This window comes from Rhinatrema bivittatum, chromosome 4 (assembly GCF_901001135.1).
Source record: "Rhinatrema bivittatum chromosome 4, aRhiBiv1.1, whole genome shotgun sequence".
Lineage (NCBI taxonomy): Eukaryota > Metazoa > Chordata > Amphibia > Gymnophiona > Rhinatrematidae > Rhinatrema > Rhinatrema bivittatum.
Window position 1 is genome coordinate 127671839 of NC_042618.1, and position 21288 is coordinate 127693126.

Below are 21288 nucleotides of genomic sequence, written 5' to 3' on the forward strand. Positions count from 1 at the left end.
TGGTCCTTTCTACCCTTCATTTCTTTCCCCTCTCTTTTTCTGTTTTAGGCCCTTCCCCTCTTTTTAATCAGTCCCATGCATGGCAACTCCCTTCCTGCCATAGCTCTGCTTTACACACATGACTGTCTCTACTTCCTGCTGCTGGCTCCTTCATGGCCAATGACTCTTCCTTCTTTTGCTGTCCATTTGGAGACAGAGAGAGGAAGAACTGAGCCATATTTAGGCCTGTGTAGTACAACAGCTACAAGGCTGTTTGATTTGTCAATGTCTAAAGAAACAAATGAAGAAAACTAATACAACTGTTATGTGGATGAGTGCCGAACTCTACCTTTGAACACTGTCACCTCTCCTGGGGCGCTAACAAATATAAAACTAATAACAATGTTGACAAATGCCACTTTTTCCAAGTAATGCATGCCTTTCGCAGCTGCAGTGAGTCACAGTGAAAACACTTCACACTGAGAATGTAATTGGCTTACTTTTATTGCAATGGAACAAGAGGTTCACGTGAATAAAGAAAATAAAAGGCAAGCTACAGCACAAAAAGCACACAAATATTTTCAATAATATTAAATATACACAAAATGCAACTGTCATCTGCTATCTGCAGATACAGTGTTGCTAATTACATACTGAGACAAGAAGCCAATAGCTGCATGTTAATTTTTTATTTTATTTAGTGTATTTAGCTCATGCCTTTTATTGTAGCTCAAGGTGAGTCACATTCAGATAGTATAGGCATTTTCCCTGTTCCCAGAGGGCTCACAACCTCAGTATATACTTGAAACAATGGAGGGTGAAGTGACTTGGCTAAGGTCCCAAGGAATGGCAGTGGGACTTAAACCCTGGCTTCCCTGGGTCTTAGTTCTAACCACTAGGCTATTTATTTATTTATAACTTTTATATACCGAGGTTCAATTAACAAGATTAATTATCACTTCGGTTTACATTACAACCAGCAAAAAATAACAGAGACAAAGTCTTGTTTTACAATGAACAGGGTGGAATAACCTGGATAAAAACAATGAACAGGGTAGAATAACCTGGAAAACATAAAATGGGTGCAGAAAGTATAGAGAATTGGGACTGTATAACTTGGGCGAAAAGCAGGGAAATTAAATAGGGGGGGGGGGGGAGTATGAAGGCATTAAGTTGGATTAGAGTCCTCATGATGCGGATAAGAGCCAAGGCTGAGGTGAGTAGGCTATCAGACTGGACATCTTTGGCTTCCTGTTTTTGTAAATATTTCTAGTTGTGCTTATGGCCTCTAAGCACTAGTACAGATATATCTTATTTCAGGGTTTTTAAAATTTGATCCTCAGGACCCTCAACTAGGTTTGGCTCATGAGCTGGGTTTGCACATAGCTGATCAAAGAACAGTGTCCATCTATATATTTTGTTACCTGAAAAACAGACCGGATCAAGGGACCTAAACACTGGGTCTGAGAAATACTGACTTATTGAACCCTAAAAAAATGTCCATACATTTAAATGGAAATGTATAACCATTCCAGTACTGACTATATCAGAATACCTCAAGTCACAAAAATCCCTATTTTATAGTACAGAGTGATGGTACAGGATGCTGTAGTATATAATCTAGAAAAGTAACATGTTATTCTGGAAATGAAAATGACATTTACAGTTGCATAGTTAGGCCAGATAGAGAATAAAAGCTATTTTTGTTTTGAAGTCCTGTGAGTAAACCTGCTTTAAGCCCACCTAGTGTTTTTGACCAACCTGGTAAGAATCAAGGACTTTCAAGCATGGGGAATCCCATTCCTTGAAATCCCTATAAATCACCTTCCAAAGCAAAAAGACCTTTTACCATCTATGTGGCCATCATACTAGGCACTTCCAGTATCAGTTACCTTTGTTTGCCTTGCATATAATCATCAGTCAATACTTAATAACTACTTTTTAATTTTTTGAGCTTTTTTCATGCAAATAAAAACTTATCTTATGAATTGAAACTCCTCACTCCTAACAATATCAAGTGCCGCAGTTTGTGGAATATTTGTTACACGTGCCGTCCGTGGCAGACCCATGGCACAGCCCTCTCACCTCTCCACAGGGACTCCAGCCTCTTGTTCCTCCTCACTGACAGCGGTGGGCCACCAGCTCTGTCCTCGGGCCTCCCCCAGTGCCTCCGGGTCCACCACAGTCCCTGGCGTTCCCGGTCCTGCTGCCACTACTCGTCGGGCCTCTCTGAGTGGCCCGCAGAGAGAATGCCACTATCCGCGCTGTGGCCCTCCCTTGGTGCGTGCATCGCTGATCCTTAAGTAGGGACCACGGTGGGAACCTAGCCGCAGCCCTGGATGATGACATCAACCTATTCATAGTATTTAAGCTCAGGCTCTGCTCCATAGTGTTGCCTTTGTAACAGGTCTCCTCACTGGTCGAGTACTCGTTGCTACTAAGAGATTCATCTCTTCCCTGCGTTCCTGTTCCTCGTTGTTCCTGGTTAGGGATGTGAATCGTTTTTTGACGATTTAAAACAATCGTCAGATATATTTTAAATCGTCAAAAATCATTAGAGCCGCGATACAATAACAATTCCCCCGATTTATCGTCAAAAATTGTAAATCGGGGGAGGGGGGGAGGGCGGGAAAACCGGCACACCAAAACAACCCTAAAACCCACCCTGACCCTTTAAAAGAAATCCTCCACCCTCCCGAACCCCCCCAAAATGTTTTAAATAACCTGGGGTCCAGTGGGGGGGGGGGGGTGTCCCGGCGCGATCTCCCGCTAACTGGCCACGGCTGCGTTAAGAGAAATGGTGCCGGTGGCCCTTTGCCCTTACCATATGACAGGGCAAAGGTAGCGCCGGCGCCATTTTGGTTCCTGTGACCTAACGTCACGAGTGCAGGAGATCGCTCCCGGACCCCCGCTGGACCCCCAGGGACTTTTGGCCAGCTTGGGGGGGCCTCCTGACCCCCACAAGACTTGCCAAAAGTCCAGCGGGGGTCCGGGAGCGACCTTCTGCACTCGGGCAGTATTGCCAATATTCAAAATGGCGCAGGCGCTACTTTTGCCCTCACTATGTCGACATAGTGAGGGCAAAGGTAGCGCCGGCAATACGGCCCGAGTGCAGAAGGTCGCTCCCGGACCCCCGCTGGACTTTTGGCAAGTCTTGTGGGGGTCAGGAGGCTCCCCCAAGCTGGCCAAAAGTCCCTGGGGTTCCAGCGGGGGTCCGGGAGCGATCTCCTGCACTCGTGATGTCGGGTCACAGGAACCAAAATGGCGCCGGCGCTACCTTTGCCCTGTCATATGATAAGGGCAAAGGGCCACCGGCACCATTTCTCTTAACGCAGCCGTGGCCAGAGAGCGGGAGATCGCGCCGGCCCCCCCCCCTCCACTGGAACCCAGGTAATTTAAAACATTTTGGGGGGGTTCGGGAGGGTGGAGGATTTATTTTAAAGGGTCGGGGTGGGTTTTAGGGTTGTTTTGGTATGCCGGTTTTCCCGCCCTCCCCCCTCCCCCGATAAAACGATTTTTTAACCTAAAAAACTAAGACGATCAGATTCCCCCCCCCCCCCCAGCCAAAATCGATCGTTAAGATGATCGATCACACGATTCATATCCCTATTCCTGGTTCCTGTTTCCTTGTTCCTTCCCTGCTTATGCTTTGGATTGACTATGCTACAGCCTATCTCCAGACCCAGACCTCTGCTTCGCCTGACTACGCTACAACCTATCTCCAGCCCCAGACCTCTGCTTGTCCGACTACGTATTGCCTATCTCCAGACCTTGACCTTTGCTTCGTCTGACTATGCTATTGACTATCTCTGTGATCCGACCTCAGCTTTGCTTGAATATGCTATTGACTATCTCCGTGATCAGATCTCAGCCTTCCTTGCATTGCCTCTGGATCGCTGTCAGCCCTGACTCAAGTCTACCATTGGATGTCTCTTCTGCCTACTCCCTGGACGTGGATTCAACAGGGAGTAGGCTCAAGCGCCCTCTCTCTGCCTTTGTTCCATTGGTGCCCGAGTTTCTAGGACATTATCCAGTCCAGGTTAGGATTGTACCATCTTTCGCCTGCTGTCTCTGGGCTGAACCATCTTCTTCTGCAACTATATACTGAGGCCCACCTAAGTCCTGCCAGCCCTGGCACCCAAATTCTCAACCTGCAGGGAACGAGGGCTGGTATAGGTGAAGCTCCAGCAGCCTCTGCCTATCAGCCCACTCCACCTGCTGATGATAGGGACCCATAGGTCCTTACCTACGGGTTGCATCAACCCCATCTTGGCCCAAGGGTCTACCTCTGATGCAACAATATTTATGTAATGTGACAATATCAAAAGACACCAGATGTATGGATTAAGTCCAGTGTTATCATATTCAACATATTTAACGTATGCCTAGTATCTTTTACATAAGATTGTGCTTTCTGTACTTCAGGTTTAAGGAAAGTATCAACAAATTGTGATAATCATTCTAAAATAGAACCAATGGAAACTAGAATGGGGCATCCCGGTGGGTTTTCTAACTGCCTATGCACCTTTGGTAATGTATAAAAAACCAGGATCACCGAGCCACGCGGCATAAAAAAATTAGTTTCTTGGTGTGTCAGAAAACCTTTTTAGCCACAAGGTCTTTTAGGGCAGGTGTGAGATCTTCTTCCACTACTTCCACTACATCTCGTAGAAGAAGAAGATCCCATATCTGCCCAAAAAGATCCCACACCTGTCCTAAAAGAGCTTATCAGTCTGAAATTGGACCTGGCAACTACAAAAGGTTTTCTGACACACCGTAAAATAAAAAATAAAAACAAATTGAAACGTAGTTTTTAAGTATTGGCTGATGATTATATGTATGCCAAACAAATTGATACTGGGAGGGCCTAGTATGATGGCCATATAGATGGTAAAAGGTCTTTCTGCTTTGGAAGGTGATTTATAGGTATTTTTCGGTCCTTCCTCCATTGCACCTTTGTTATGTATTATTGAATCCCAATCCTTGACCAGGGAAGAAGGTATAAGAGGAGTTGTAAATACTGAATTCTATGATTTTTTAAAGAATAGACTAAGGCAGAGTTAGGCAACTCTGGTCCTAGAGTGCCTCAACCAGGTCTGGAATTCAGGATATTCACAATGAATATACATGAGATATATCTGCATTAGCTACCTCCATTGAATGCAAATATATCTCATGCATATTCATTGTGGATGTTCTGACCTGTTTGTAGTTAGTTGTGATGATGGACTAAGGGCTAGTTATGATGATAAAGGGGAATGAAAGAAATGAACATTTTATTCTGAAAGGGATTTTTGCAAGAAATGTGTTTTGTTGTTATTGTTGTTGCTTTAATACTGTAGAAAGCTGTGTAGCCTGAGAAATCAGTTATTTTTGTGAGTTTTATTCTGATTGCTGGTATCCCCAGATTTTTAAAATGAAAAGATATTTGAAGATACCCTTTAGAGTAATATCTTCCTTTTTCTCAAGGTGTGGGTTGAACAGAGGTTGCGATCAGTTGTACAAGAACTTGTGGAGCAGTCATGGGGTCATAGAGAGGAAAGAGGTATTTGGTGGCACTTTCCCTGTCTAGCACAGTATTTACAGCCTAGCCTCTGAGCCAGGTCCACTATATCATCTGCTTAATCATATTTGCTTTTAAATCCACATAGAAGCTAGTGTCCATTTCATAAACAATCATAAAACACCTTATCATTTTATGTACCCCAACGGGGTTACACATACCATAAACACGAATGGAATAAAATGGGTATTTTTCAAACTGGACACACTTTCAAGGTGTAGCACCCTTAGGGCCTCATTTTCCAAGCACTTTACCACGTGCAATAAATTTGCAAGTAAAGCATCGCAGCTAATAACTACAACTGAGAGAGAGAGAGAGAGAGAGAGAGAGAGAGAGAGAGAGAGAGAGAGAGAGAGAGAGAGAGAGAGAGAGAGAGAGAGAGAGACTTACTATGGTGCCTATGCCCTACATAGGTATTTGAATCCCTATGGGAGGGCTACCTACTAACTCGGGGTGGGGATTAGGTATGAGCGTCGGGGGTTGGGGGCCACTTTCGCATTCCACATGAGACCTACGGACAGAACAGTGGTCTCTAGTGCAGATTTGCTGGCCGTCGGAGTGAGGACGCTCACTCCAAGCGGAGATTTGGCCAACATTCTCTCCACCTAGCATGTTGTTGCCCAGGTAGAGTTTCCATCAAGCTAGGTAGAGAGAACGTTGGGCAAACCACTTCTTGGAGTGAGCGTCCTCACTCCGACGGCCAGCAAATCTGCACTAGAGACCACTGTTCTGTCCGTAGGTCTCATGTGGAATGCGAAAGTGGCCCCCAACCCCCGACGCTCATACCTAATCCCCACCCCGAGTTAGTAGGTGGCCCTCCCATAGGGATTCAAATACCTATGTAGGGCATAGGCACTATAGTAAGTCTCTCGCTCACTCTCTCTCTCTCTCACTCAGACTCAGACTCAGATTATTGTGGCCTGCGATAAAAGAATCATCGTGCACTGGGAAAACATTGCATGCAGTGCTAATGTTTTCGTGAATGGCGAAAACATCGCCACACGCGATGTTTCCCCACTGCACGAAAGAAGCCTCATTTGCATTGGTAACACCCCCTAATGCGTTATTGGAAAATAAGGCCCTTAGTGCTGTCTCTCCAAGCACTAATTTTGAGGAGTCTGTACTCTGACAAGATTTATCATCCAGAGATTGTAGTAACCATATGGCTGTAGTCCTGGCCCAAGAGTCAAACTAACAAATGTACTTATAAAAATAACTAGAGGTAGATTTTGTAGCATTAATGCCTTCTAAGAACAGATGGTCTCTGTTCTAGGGATTTGCAGCACAAAGGACAGCAGCCTAAATTTTAAGGTGAATTTTAAAAGCCCGGCGCATACCAAAACTGGGAGATATGCGCACAAAGTGGGCCGGCGCACGCTGAGTGAATTTTAAAAGTTACCCAGATTTGTGAACAGTTGATACTGCACCCACAAATGAAATATTTTAAAAAAAGGACAGGGTGGGCGTGGTCTGGGCGGGGCATGGGTGTTCCTGGATTTCATCTTGAAATTAGCGCCTAAATACTTATGTGCATAGGTGCGTTCCGGGGTCCCCTGCCGCATAACTTTACTTCTGCTATGGATTAGGTGTAAGTTGTAAAACAATAAATTCTAGGTAGATCAGGACTAACAGGGGAGAAGGGAGATTAGTAAACTAGGGAGGTTTGGAAGTTCTATTCCTTACCTGGGTGAATTGGGAACAAACTGGGAAAACTGGTAATGGCGTCAGCAAGTATGTCAAAATCCCCCCGCTTATGCGGTAGAAGCAGCAAATGCATGCATAGATGCGCACCCACTTAAAATTGCACGCATATGAGTACGTAGTGAGGTTATTTTATAACATGTGCACATATAAGTGTGTATATTATAAAATGGCCGCGTTCCTAGGTGCAGGCCGATGAACATGCGCACATGTGCACCTACATGCCAGTTTCAAAGTTACCATCTGTATGTTTATTTTAAGAAGCAAAACATGACAAACAAAAATATCAAAGAAAATATCATTAGAGCCTTTGCTTCTATGAAACCTGAAATGAACTGTCAAAAAGGCTGCATTGAACATTTCTTAATGTATGCTAGGCTTTAAAGTACAATTCATTGAGAAATCGCCTCTTTGGGGTGCTCCGAAAGAACTCAAACAAAAGATTGAAACTTGTTGCTAATAATCTGTAACCTATCATACACAAAGACTGGAGAGTGGCTAGTGTAATGCTAATAATTAAAAAGGGTTCCAAGAGTAATTTGGAAAACAATAGACCGATGAGTCTTATATTGGTGCCAGCAAAATGACAGACATTCATAAAAACAAAATAGCTGGCTATCTAAATATACATATCATAATGGGGAAAAGTCAATATGATTTTACTAAATGGAAGACATGCCTTACCAGTCTATTAGATTGTTTGAAGGTATAAATAACCACTTGTATAAAGGTGAGCTATCTAGTTGATAGTAATTAGATTTAGATGGCATTTGATAAAGTCCCCTATGACAGACTCCTCAGGAACAGGATAGGAGGCAGTGCTCTGCTATATACTGAATAGGTAACTGGTTTAAAGACAGGAAACAGAGGAGATAAGGGTCAAGAGTGAAGTGTTCTAGGGATCTGTACTGAAACCTGTTTAACATTCATTAATGATCTGGAAAATGGAGCAATGAGTGAAGTCAGCAAATTTGAAGACGATACAAAATTATTCAAAATTGTAAAAACCTCAGGGATAGATTTTAAAAAACGTGCAGATTTTATAACATGTACACAATGAGGCTGTGGAAACTGTTGCCAGAAGATATGATTAATGTATCTAGTATAGTGAGGTTTAAAAGAGGTTTGGATAAGTTACTGAAGGAAAAGTCCAGAAATAATTATTAGCCGCGTAGACTTGGAGAAGACATCGCTTAATCCTTGGTGTGAACAACAAGAAATACATCTACTTTTTTGGATCTGCCTGGTACCTTTGACCCAAACTGGCCATTGTTGGAACCATGATGCTGGGCTCGATGGATCTTTGTCTGACTCAGCATGGCATATATTATGTTCTGTTGGGCGAAAGCACGCAATAAAGGTGGAATAAACAACACACACATATAGATAAATATCAACCAAAAAGAATGTGTGGCAGAGGATAGCACATTACTGTTCAATACATGTCCATAAATGTATTAATTTTATAACAAATCAGGAGAACACATTAATACAATGCACACTCGTTATCCAAGGAAGCCCCGACATAGCCATCAAGGCTGCATCAGGGAGACCAAGAGGTGTTCACATCTGTGAGCAAAAACACTTTAATCAGTACTGAGCAGTAGCCTAACACAGAAATAGTAATTTTTAAATAGTGCAAGCAGAGGAAAACAGAGCATACCAAGCAAAGGTAAATCGCAAGTATATTCATACTAAAGCTCAGCTGCTGAAGAAATTAAAGCCCTAGCTTCCAAAATCTACAATATAAAGAGAAACCTATTAGAAGTACAGAAGCCGGAGGGGGGGAAGGGGGAGGGTGGAAAGAGGGTGGAAGGGGAAGGGGGGAGGAGGGAAAAAAGGGGGGGAGAAGGAAGGGGAGGATGGGAAAAGGAGGTGTAGTGGCAAGGAGGGAGGGGAATAAAAAGAGGGGGGAGACAATTTAATTGAGATAACTAAGCAGGTGGGGAAGAAATTAAATACAATAAAAAATGAATATAATTCTCCCTTTAAGTAGTTTTTCCCGGTTTGGCTCTGGACTGGTATATTTGATGATGTTTTTTTGATGTGGACTGGCACTGAGATTCAGTCTTTTTATTTTATTTTTTTTAATTCTTTATGTATTTATTGATTTATTTATTTATTTATTATTTTTATTATACCGAGTTTCATGATATGAATCACATCAACCCGGTTTACAATTAACAATGTGAATAACTGCAGAGAGTAACATGGTAGAAACATTTCCCAATTCGACATCAAATATAATAAGAAACTTAACAAATAAAAACATTGTAACAATATTTAGGATGTGACTTTTCTAATACAATTTGTATCATAAAGTGAACAGGAAACATATTGCATACTTTAGGAGAAACAATATTAAGTAAAGCTTTCTAATACAATAGAATATTTTTACCTAAGTAGCAACCAATTCTCAAATAATAAACCAGTGAGAGGCAAACTTTCAAGGAGAATATAGGAAATTAATATTAGTTCAAGGCATTTACCTGAAATTAAAGAGCAGAATAATTACTTTATTCCCCTGAAAATACGGTATGCTCTGGGGAGCTATGAGTATCTATATAAAGCTTTAATTGCTCTGGGGAAAAAAATATAAACGTATCTGCATCCTTTTTAATTACGCATTTACACGGATATCTAAGGACAAAAGTTGCACCGAGAGAAATCACATTTTGTCTCATGCTCAGAAAGCCTTTCCGTCTTTCCTGAGTTATTTTGGAAACATCAGGGAACATACGAACCTTACTACCATGGAACAGCGTGTTTAAATTTTTGAAATACGCTACCATAAGCCTACTAACATCTTGTTCAACTATTAGTGATACATGCAATGTGGAAAAATCAATTATCTCAATAGCCGAAGATTCTAAAAAGTTTGTCAGATTTTGAAAATCCATAGAAGGGACTGCCTGTTCGTTTAAACGATTCTGACCCAAAAGGAAATAAACTTTATTTATCAATGGAAATTGCGATTCAGGCAGTAGAAGAACTTCGGCAAAATATCTTTTTAGTGTTATAATAGGCATCTCTCCCATTATTCTAGGAAACTTAATTAGTCTTAAATTCAAACGGCGGTTCCAATTTTCCAGTAATTCGAGTCTTCTAGAAAGAGCAGCTCTATCTTGTAAAGTAGCCAAGTTAAAATCTTTGAGGTGATTTATTTCAGATTCGATCTTCACAACTGATGTTTGGAGTTGGGAAAGAGTGTCGTTCTGAGCATGAATTTTATTATTAACTTGGGAGGCAAAAGAGTCTAATTTTAAGTTGCAGTCTCGAACGGCAAGCGTTAGCCCCGCAGAGAGTTCCCATAGAGATTCAAGGGTGACGACCGCAGGCCTTACCAGAGGTTCAGGTCGTTCACCCGATGTCGAGGGGGTCACTTCAGTGGAGTCTGATGGAATTACAGGTTCAACGGGGTTCGGTACCCCTTCCCGCGGTGAATCCTCTCCACTGCCTTCTTCCTCTAAACCAGCCGTCGCTTCTCCCAGCAACCCCTTCGCTGTGACCTCATCGGTCCGCGCTGGTTGCTGTGCTTCCGGGGTCGAGGCTCCTCTGGCTGCCGGCGGGCGTACTTCGGGGGGGGCTGAGGGAAACCTCCGTCCCTGGTGAAAGCGCCTCTCCTCCCGGCGCTTTCGCAATGGGATTCACCCCCTCGAGATGTGCTGCTCCCTGGGCAAGGAACGTTGTTATTAAGGCCTGCTCCGATAGCTGGGTAGGTATAGAGGGGAACACCCTCACCCTCCCTTTTCTCTTCGGCGGCATTTGTTAAATTTTCCAAGTAAAACTGGAGCGGCTCTGTTCCGTGCACCCTTCAGGACGCCATCTTGCCTCTCCTAGCGCGGATTTTCATCTTTTTATTTTTTGATTGGCTCAACACCCACAAGGGTCACCTTAAATTTAATTATCAGTTACACCGGTCTCAGATTCCATTTTTGGATATTCTCGTCAGTGTTCACAACTCTTCTTTCTTTGGAAACTGACTGCCCGCAATACCCTCCTCCGTTACACTCCATTACACAAGTCATCATCCATGCCCATTACAAGACAATATACTGGTGGGTCCATTTTTCTGGCTACATAGAATTTGTTCTTCCAGACAAGATTTTATCACTGAAGGAAAAACTATGTCCACATGCTTCCTTGGGAAGCACACTGGCAGCTGGCCAGTGTGCACAGATTACTTCTGCTTCAGAGGAGCAGTAAATAATAAAATAAAAAAATTAGGGATAGTTAGGGTAGCTTTAGGGGACGGGGAGGAGAAGGGAAGAGGGAGGAAGGATAGAGTTAGGTGTAGGAAAGTTCCCTCTCAGTCCGCTCCTTAACTGGAGGGAAGTGGAGGAGGCCCAATTGCGTCGCTGCGAGTAAAATCCCACCCCTACCCATGTGAGTCGCAGGCTGCCCACAAACGCGTGCACGGATTTTAAAATGGCATGTGATCATTGGATGTTGCAACCAGGAATGTGGACCCTTGGGCCGTCCATGCGGAGAAGAAGTGGAAGAGGAAGAGAGCTCAGCTGAGAAGAGGAGGCTGGGTGGCAGATCGGAGTCAGAGGGCCAGACAGATGCTTCACCCTGGAAGTCCAAGATCCCCCCCGGAGGAGCCTGTGAGGATCCAGACCGCTGGGACTTAGGCGGCTTCCTTCAGATGACAAGCAGATGTAGGAGACTTCACCCTGGAAGTCCGAGATCCCCCCAGGAGGAGCCCGTGAGGATTCGGACTGCTGGGACTTAGGTGAATACCTTTGGATGGAGAGCGACAGCATGAAGATGGACCAGGATCTGGACAGGTGGCAACCAGAAACACGAGTAGATGAGCCGGGGTCAAACCAAGAAGCAATCTGAAGGTAGGGTAGGCTGGCACCTGGAACAGCGGACTGAAGCAGGAGCGGAGCTGGAGCAGGAAGGATCCAAGAACCGGAGAGCCAGCAGGAGTGGAAGCAGGTACACAGAGAGGACTGGAGCAGGATCTAAAGCAGGAAAGGAAGAGAAGGCAGGAACAAGCAGGAATGAGAAGGAGCGAGCAACTCTGTACTCACCAGGAGTCAACCACGTTGCAAGGCAGGGATCCTCGATCAGACGCCGGGTTTAAATCCCTGCCGGCATCTGACATCATAATTGTGGGCTGGCAATGGTTTCGTGCCAGAGGCCCTTTAAAAGGGTTCCCTCTGTGCTCACGCGTGCCTAAGGGGGCGGAGTCAGAATCTCGGAGTTCGGCGCCGTCTGCCTCATGGAGACGCCACCGCGGAGGGCCGAGTAGGCCCAGTGAATCCTGGGGCCTGCTGCCGATATTCCCTGGGAGGCGAGGTAAGGACCCAGTTGCGAGGGTCGCGACCGGGACTGCAACATTGGATTTTAGAACATGCGCGCATGTTATAAAATTGGTGCATTCATTTGTGTGCGCCAGGAACCACACGCATACGGACACCCATGCAATCCTTTTAAAATCGACCCCTTAGTCTCTCCCAGTTACAATATCTAATAAAGAAATTTGTCTCATACCAGTTGAAATTTGTATCAAATAATGCTATTTTATTCCTATTCACTTTTAGCAAGCTGCTTAATTTGAGATCTTTATTCCTTTTAATTGTCAAGCTGCTGCGATATGGGCGCGCGAAAAACAGGTGCTCATAATTGAGCGCCTGCTGTCCTAACATGCTCCCATCTACCTCTCCCGGGTGCGCAATGCACTATGCTAATGAGCTATTGCATTAAAAGGGAGGCGCTAGGGGAATTGTGCATCCCTATCATCTCCTCAGCATTGGATGCCCAGGAAAAGTGACTGATCATGGGTTAGGAAAACGGCCGTTCAAGTTTACTAGGGTTCGTTTTCCTAACCCTTGCACAGCCACAGGTTATCAAAATGGACGCTCATAAATTGAGCATCTTTTTTCCAAACCTGACCAATGTTAAGACTTATTATTTTTTCCATGTTGCTGAATTCTGTTTTGCTCCTCAAGATTTAATGTCAGCTGCAGGGTTGATGTACATTTTTGAGAGTTAAAATGTGCGCATCATGCGCACAGTTATTTTTTACATCAGGGGGTACTAGCTAATAGCCTCATCAACATGGTATTTATATGTGATGAGCGCTTGTTATGAATCTCCTGCCCGTGGCGTTCCCCACGAGCAGGTTGCACTCTCCTCACCCCACGCTTCACCGACGCGGCAGGATGCCATCATCGGGTCTCCTATCACGCGGCCAGAGCCGCGGACTTGATTCCTTCCTGCGGCCCGGAGGCCGCCCCTTGTTCCTTCACCGCGGCCGGAGCCGCGGACTTTCATTGCCATCTTCGCGGCACAGAGCCGCTGCCGCCGACTTCCACCATCTTTGCGACTGGAGGCCACGAAAGCCTTGGTCTTTCCTGGCGGCTGGGGCTGCCCTCGAGGCTACCTGCAGTGGCTGGAGCCATTGCCGTCGTCGGGGCCTGTCTCCAGGCCCAGCCCTGCTGCTTCTGATGCTGTACGTTGGTGCAGGCCGCTGTCCGCAGTACTGCTCTTCCTGCTCCCTCTAGGTGTGCGACCGCGCCTCTCTTCAATATTTAAAGGGCCAGCACAGGAAATGGGCTGGCCCCACCTAAGATTGGACTTCCTGCTTCAGTCCTATTAAAGGGCTGCTCCGTCAGTCAGTCTTCGCCTTGCATCGGAGTTACTTCACTCTGGAGGCTCCTGCCTGCCAGAGCTCCGTCAGGTCTTCTTCGTGGAGCTCCTCTTTGTTTCGTCTCACCATGTCAAGTTTTGTCTTCATGCTATGTCTTCATGCCTGAGGTCCTCGTCCAGGTGTCCTGGTGTTCGTCTCCTGGTGTTTTGCCTCCTGGTGTCCTGTCCTCTTTGGTGTTCAAGTCTGTGCTCCTGAGCCTTCTGGTCCTGTCAGTCCTGCTCCCTCGGACGACGTCTTTCCCGGGTTGGAGAGGCCTGCAGGTGGACTGGTGTCCTGAGCTCCTGAGCAATCTTGTCCTGCCAGCCGTGTTGGTGCTTCGGATGATGTCGACTCCATCGTTGGAGTCCCACCTCGACTGGATCCTTCCTGCGCTTTTCCCGCTCCCAGCGTGGTCCGTGACCAGTCTCCTCAGGCTGTGTAGGGCGTGCAGTGGGACAGGGTGTTCCATGACTCAGTCCCACGGGTGGACTGAGTAGGGCGCCCTGAGAGACAGTGCCAATGTCCTCCTGCCTTGCATCTTGCCTTGTTTGGATTTCAAGTTCCTTGTCATGTCTGTGATGCCGTCGCATCAACCCAAGTCTTCGTCTGTGATGCCGTCATATCAACTCTAATCTGCCATGTCTTCGTGTCAAGGTCCATCTGCCCTCGACCTGAGGCCAGGCCTGCTGCTCCATGCCGATCCAAGCAGCAGGACCGAAAGGGCTTGGAATGATCGGAGGACCATTCACATTCCAACATCATCCTGTTGTTGGCCTTGGGAGCTTGCAGGCCTGGCAGAGGGTCAGACCGTTTGCCATAGCGGGACACGCCATCAACCCTTGGTTTAGTCCTGGATCCGTCTGGGGTCGGGCTGAGGCCCATGGGCACACTAAACACCCCGATTACGTAACAGCGCTATTAGTTACGTGCTGGTTTAGATGCATGTTTTAGATGTGCAGATCCCTTATTGCATCAGGGGTTATGGACGCGCGTCCAAAACATGTGTCCAACTATGGGTTAACCAGTGCACTAGCCTGAGTGCATGGTATTGCATCGGCCTGACGTGTTTTCCTGCAACTGAATACTTTTTCTATAAATTAGAAAAACTGCCAGTCATTTGATATTCTATTTGATAAAATTTCATTACCAAAGAGATTTAATTGAGTTGTTTATTTGATTGCCATTGATTTTTCTTCTGAGTTCTTGGGACAGGATTTAAATATGCTGAGAATCAATGCTGCCTATTAATTAAATGCTACTGATGCGTATACTTCCAGTGTCACAGTAATGTGAACATATTGCATTTCTCCTCTGGAGAAAACTTTTCTGGGGACTAAGAATTAAGACCCAATCTAATCTTTTTTCAAATTTACAGATGCTGAATGAAAATAGTTTATAATACCATGCATTGTAAATCTAAAAGGAAGAGTGCTTTTGTAAAGATCAACCTTTCAGACTACATTAGATGAACACACAAGAAATTGTTTGAGTATAAGAATGGTAAATTCTAAAAATGATACAAATATGATAAAGTCAAGGCAAGCAACAAGAAATCAACATATCAACAAAATTCCAGATACACTGCTGCTTCCTGTATAACTGTCCAAATTTCACGTAAAATTATGTCGGTGTTATGTTTTACTTTTGGGGAAAATTTAGATAAATAAAGAGGAGTGTAGATGAGAAAATATATGATGGGACATAGTTTTCAAACTATCAGGAACATTTTTCAAATCATGTTAGGGCGGTATTGTGGCCATTAGGGCCTTAATGCCCATGATAATGCCATAACGCATGCGTTATTTTTCACATCTCATGATGTGAATGCAAATTTTGAAAATGTATTCAATGGGGAAGAGTTTGGGTGGGATTTATGAAAATTAGGGGTGTTTAATGTTATGTGTGATAGTGCAATGCACATTTTAATGCTGGAAATAACTCCACCTTTTTTCCTGGTCTTAAGCTGTGCCTGAAATGGGCTTTGTGATATTGTAAAGATCAACTTTTCAGACTACATTAGATGAACACACAAGAAATTGTTTGAGTATAAGAAAGGTAAATTCTGAAAATGATACAAATATGATAAATTCAAGGCAAGCAACAAGAAATCAATGTGATATTTATTGCAAATCCCATTTCAGGCAGAAGAAAGGGGGGGGGGGGCAGAGAGAGAGAGAGTGAGCCTCTAAGGTAGTGCCCATATTAGGCAACTATTTATACCACTGTAGGACGGTCAACTAATAACTTCAGGTGAGTTTTGGTCGTGGTCTAGGTTTTGGGGACCTGTTTTACTTGCACAGTCAGAGATATGAACAGCACAATACACATCAGTGAACATTTGATGTGATTTGGAATGAGGTAAGGAACTCAAAGATGAGGATTATACAATGTACTCTCACCCTAGCTTGATAGCACCTAGGTATAAATAATATCTCTCGCTCTCTCTTTCTCTCTCACTCTCTCTCTCTCTCCCCCCCAAAAAAAAAACAAACAAACAAGGAAATGCATGTCTCGGTACTTCGCCAAAGCACTAAAATAGCATGTGTTGCAGTAAATCAAAAATTACCCTAACCATACCACTTTTAAATCACAGGTGCAAAATTCATGCACTATTTATAGCAAAATGATAAATCTCTGCCCATGTGTTTTCAGACAAAGTCGACAAGTACTTTTTACGCACAGTCTTTGCTTCAAGTTTCAAAGTGAAAATGCACATGTGCTGTACTTTTGCTTTAAAACTTGCACACTTTTCCACATACTTTTTCAGTAGGTACTTTTTTTCAATGAATATAGGGGCGGATTTTCAAAAGGTTACGTGCGTAAGTTACGCACGTAACCCCGAGAATCTGCTCCTGAACACGTCGAGCCTATTTTGCATAGGCCTGGCAACGCACGCAAGCCCCGGGACGGGTGTACGTCCCGGGGCTTGAAAAGGGGGCGGGTGGGGGCGTGGCTGGTGCCTCCAGGCACAGCGGCTATTTGCCGCTGTGCCCGGGATCTCGGGCCGGCTGTTGGCTGGCGCGCGCAACCTACGCCTGCCCGGAGACAGGTGCAACTTCTAAGTTAAAGGTAAGGGGGGGATTTGGAAGGGCTGGGGGGCAGGTTAGGGAGGGGAAGGGAGGGGAAGGTGGGGGGTGGAAGGAATGTTCCCTCCGAGGCCGCTCCGATTTCAGAGCGGCCTCGAAGGGAATGGAGGAAGGCTGCGCAGCTTGGCACACACAAGTTGCTTAATTGTGCACCCTCTTGCATGCGCCGACCCTGGATTTTATAAAATGCACGTGGCTGAACACGCATGTTATAAAATCAGGCGTAGATTTGTACGTGACGGGTTGCGCACACAAATCTACGCCCACACGTAACTCTTAATATCCGGCCCATAATGAACATAGAGCCAAAAAATGTTATCTATGGGCCTGATTTACTAAGGTTTTTCTCCCATTCTGTATCTATGGGAAAAAAACAGTCAATGTGACCTTATTTGCATTATTTTCTTTCCTGAACAAAATATGCCTCCAGAAATCACATGTGTATTTCTAGATGCATTAAGGGAAGGCAATTTTAAAGACAGCAAATTTTCAGTGGTAAAATGTCTTTGACCCAAGTAACTGTCTTTAAAAACAGCCCTCCACAGTGTCTGACTCATAAGAACATAAGAACATAAGAACATAAGAAAATGCCATACTGGGTCAGACCAAGGGTCCATCAAGCCCAGCATCCTGTTTCCAACAGTGGCCAATCCAGGCCATAAGAACCTGGCAAGTACCCAAAAACTAAGTCCATTCCATGTAACCATTGCTAATGGCAGTGGCTATTCTCTAAGTGAACTTAATAGCAGGTAATGGACTTCTCCTCCAAGAACTTATCCAATCCTTTTTTAAACACAGCTATACTAACTGCACTAACCACATTCACTGGCAACAAATTCCAGAGTTTAATTGTGCGTTGAGTAAAAAAGAACTTTCTCCAATTAGTTTTAAATGTGCCCCATGCTAACTTCATGGAGTGCCCCCTAGTCTTTCTACTATCCGAAAGAGTAAATAACCGATTCACATCTACCCGATCTAGACCTCTCATGATTTTAAACACCTCTATCATATCCCCCCTCAGTCGTCTCTTCTCCAAGCTGAAAAGTCCTAACCTTTTTAGTCTTTCTGTCTAACAAAGCTAGTGTTGCTTTAAAGAAGATTGCATGTGTGTATTAAATCTTTAATTCTTTAAAGGTTATAATACCTTTAACTGCACTTGTGTAAGGATTATAAAAAATGATGTTCCCTGTGAGCTTTTGAAACCAATCAATCTAAAATCATGTTACACATTTCATTTGGAGCTTCTCCAGTCAAGCAGGCATAACTGAATGCAGATATGATCTATATAATCTGTATCAGGGGTAGGTAACTTTTGCAAGTCAATCAGGTCAATCAGGTTTTCCAGGATATCCACAATGAATAAGCATGACGTGAACTTGTATGCAGTGATATCCAAAAGTCCCACCAGCTTGTAGCACTCGAGGACTGGAGTTGCCTACCCCTGATCTGTAATAATTATTTATTATGGGGATAGACTGAATCCTTAGATGTGCTTGGAAAGCATGCTTAGGACATAAAGTTATTATATATATATATATATATATATATATATATATATATATATATATATATATATATATATAATAAAATGTAATCATTGTCAAAAATATATTTTTTATTTCAAATTGCATTTTTATTTGTTGTAAATTGCTCTGGATTTTTGTTTAAAACCCATACACTATATTTACCTTATTCAGAATATCTACTGCAGTTCTCACTGGCATCATAAAGATTACTGATTATTACAAAGTTATGATTCCCATAGAAACGTATCAATATGCCATACTCAGGCATTAGAACCTGGTAAATTACTTCATTTAAAGTAGCCTACCAAGCGAAGCCCAATGGCCCAGTTCAATATTGGAACCTGCTCCTATTTATCAGGCTAGGAGCTACAAGAACTGAAAAGGCAATATTCACAGCTCTAGAAGAGAAGGAATCCCAGCAATTATGCGACAGTGACTACTTGGAAGTTATCTTTGACTCTTCTCTTCCATTTCAGTGCACATCCAACCATTACTAAAATATTACATTTCTTTCTCTAATGTTTGCAAAGATGTTATTGTTTACTAATATTTAATTCTTTGTTGGAAGTACTAGGCTGTTATTTATTGTGTGATTTCTTTCTTGATAACATTACCAAAACTAGTAGGCCTTCCTTTCTGAACTTACTGCTAAGTACCTTATCCAGTCTGATCTCTTTCCACATGGAATCCTTCTCACAGGTCTCCTGCTGAATCATCATTGTGTACTATAGTCTATTAAAAATTATTTACATAGCTTATCTTTCTCCAGAATCATTATAACCATGTTACACTCTCTTTCCATGGCACTCCACTGATTCCTTCTCTGCTTTTTTATTCAGCACTAACTTCTTCTCACCTACAACTGCATTCACTCTGCAGCTCCATGCTAACTCTCCTATTTCCCCCTACACCTCTTCTTGTGATTTCCATTCATCAAGCAAACTGCTTTTTTCCTCCATTGTTAATTCCATTCTCTGCTTTCTATCTTATGGCAGTATAGGGGTAATTTTCAAACAGACTGCATAAGAAAGAAAACAAAAACATGCATAAGTTGCATCAATTTTGAATGTAGACTTACATGCATAAAATGACTTTGAAAATTAGTCAAAAGAACGTCTTTCAAAAATGGGAAAGGGATCCTAATGACAAAAACAAGAAATACCATAAATGCTGGCAAGTTAGATACAAAGTATTGATAAGGAAGACAAAGCTTTTTCTACAGCTGGCCCAGACATCTGGAACAACATGCCCACAGACCTCAGACTAGAACCATGCCCTCTAACCTTCCGAAAAAAAACTCAAGACATGGCTCTTCCTCCAAGCCTTCCCCTAACTGGCATATCCAACAATTTTTCTCCACCAGACCGGACACTGACTCCTAACTAAACGCCCCTCCAAGTTTAGGCATTATATTTATGCCTCCCTTCTTTATATTATTGCATTATCTAATTTATTCAGTTATGCTGTCCTATATCTCCGGCTATCCTAGCCCTCCTAGTTAATACCTCCTTGTTATATGTATCTTTCGCCTCTTGTTATGTGGTTAAATAAGTTATACCCCTTGTTACATGTAAACCAATCTGATATGAATTTTTTCATAAAGGTCGATATATAAAAATGTTAAATAAATAAATAAATAAATAAATAAAGAGAGAATTTGGAAAGAAGCTTGCTGAGGAAGCAAAATCTCCTAATAAAACCTTTTTTTCAGGTTCGTTCAAAACAAAAGCTTGTGAAGCATTCAGTTAGATGATTAAGGGGTAAAAAAGGCAGTAAGGAGGGCAAGGCCATAGCAGAGACCAAATTATTTGCTTTGGTCTTTATTGCAGAAGATGTTTATATTATTGTTGCCATTTGTTATACTGATTGTGAATGTATGATTGTTCCCCACCCTGATTTTAGGAAGGACAGATAATAAATGTTTTAAAATAAAATAAATAAAATGTAAGGGAGATACCCATCCAGAAATTATATTTAAAGACAATTATTCAGAGGAACTGAAAATGTAATAGGGCAAACTGACAGACTAAAGAGAAGTAAATCACCTGAACCATATGGTATATATCCCCAAGTGCCGAAAAAACTGAAATATAAAGTTATGGACTTATTATTAGCAATTTGTAAACTATCATTAAAATTGTGTATAGCATCTGAAGATTGGAGGGTAGCCAATGTAAATACAATTACTAAAAATGATCCCAGGGGCGATCCAGGAAACTACAGACCAGTAAGTCTAATATAAGTGCTAGAAAAATGGTAAAACTTATTATAAATTTTAAGATGTGAATAAACATGTGGATAAAGGTGAGCCAGTTGATATAGTACATCTGGACATTCAGAAAGCATTTGATTACCTCACTGAGAGACTTCTGAGAAAATGAAAAAGTAATGGGATAGGAAATGATGTCCTGTTATGGATTAGGAACTAGTTAAGGGATAGGAAACAGAGAGTAGTTTTCTATCCCATCAGTGGTCAGTTTTCGCAATGGAGAAAGGTGAGTGCTTGCAGGGCTGCGCTGCTACAAGGGTAGTAGCCCCCCCCCCGGGTCACACCACCCCAGCCTTACCCCTAACTCCTACTTCTTTCACGTGCTTCTCAGGGCCACGAGCAGCACACGCTTCTCGCCGCCCAACGAATCTCTACTCCTATTTGCTGCGAGTGGTATCTCATCGTGGCATTACATGGCTGCTCTTCACTGTCCTCTAGGAATCGGCGCCATAGGCGACTGCCTAGTTTGCCTAATAGACATGTCAGCCCTGAGTTCTGAGGGATCTGTCCTGGGACCACTGCTT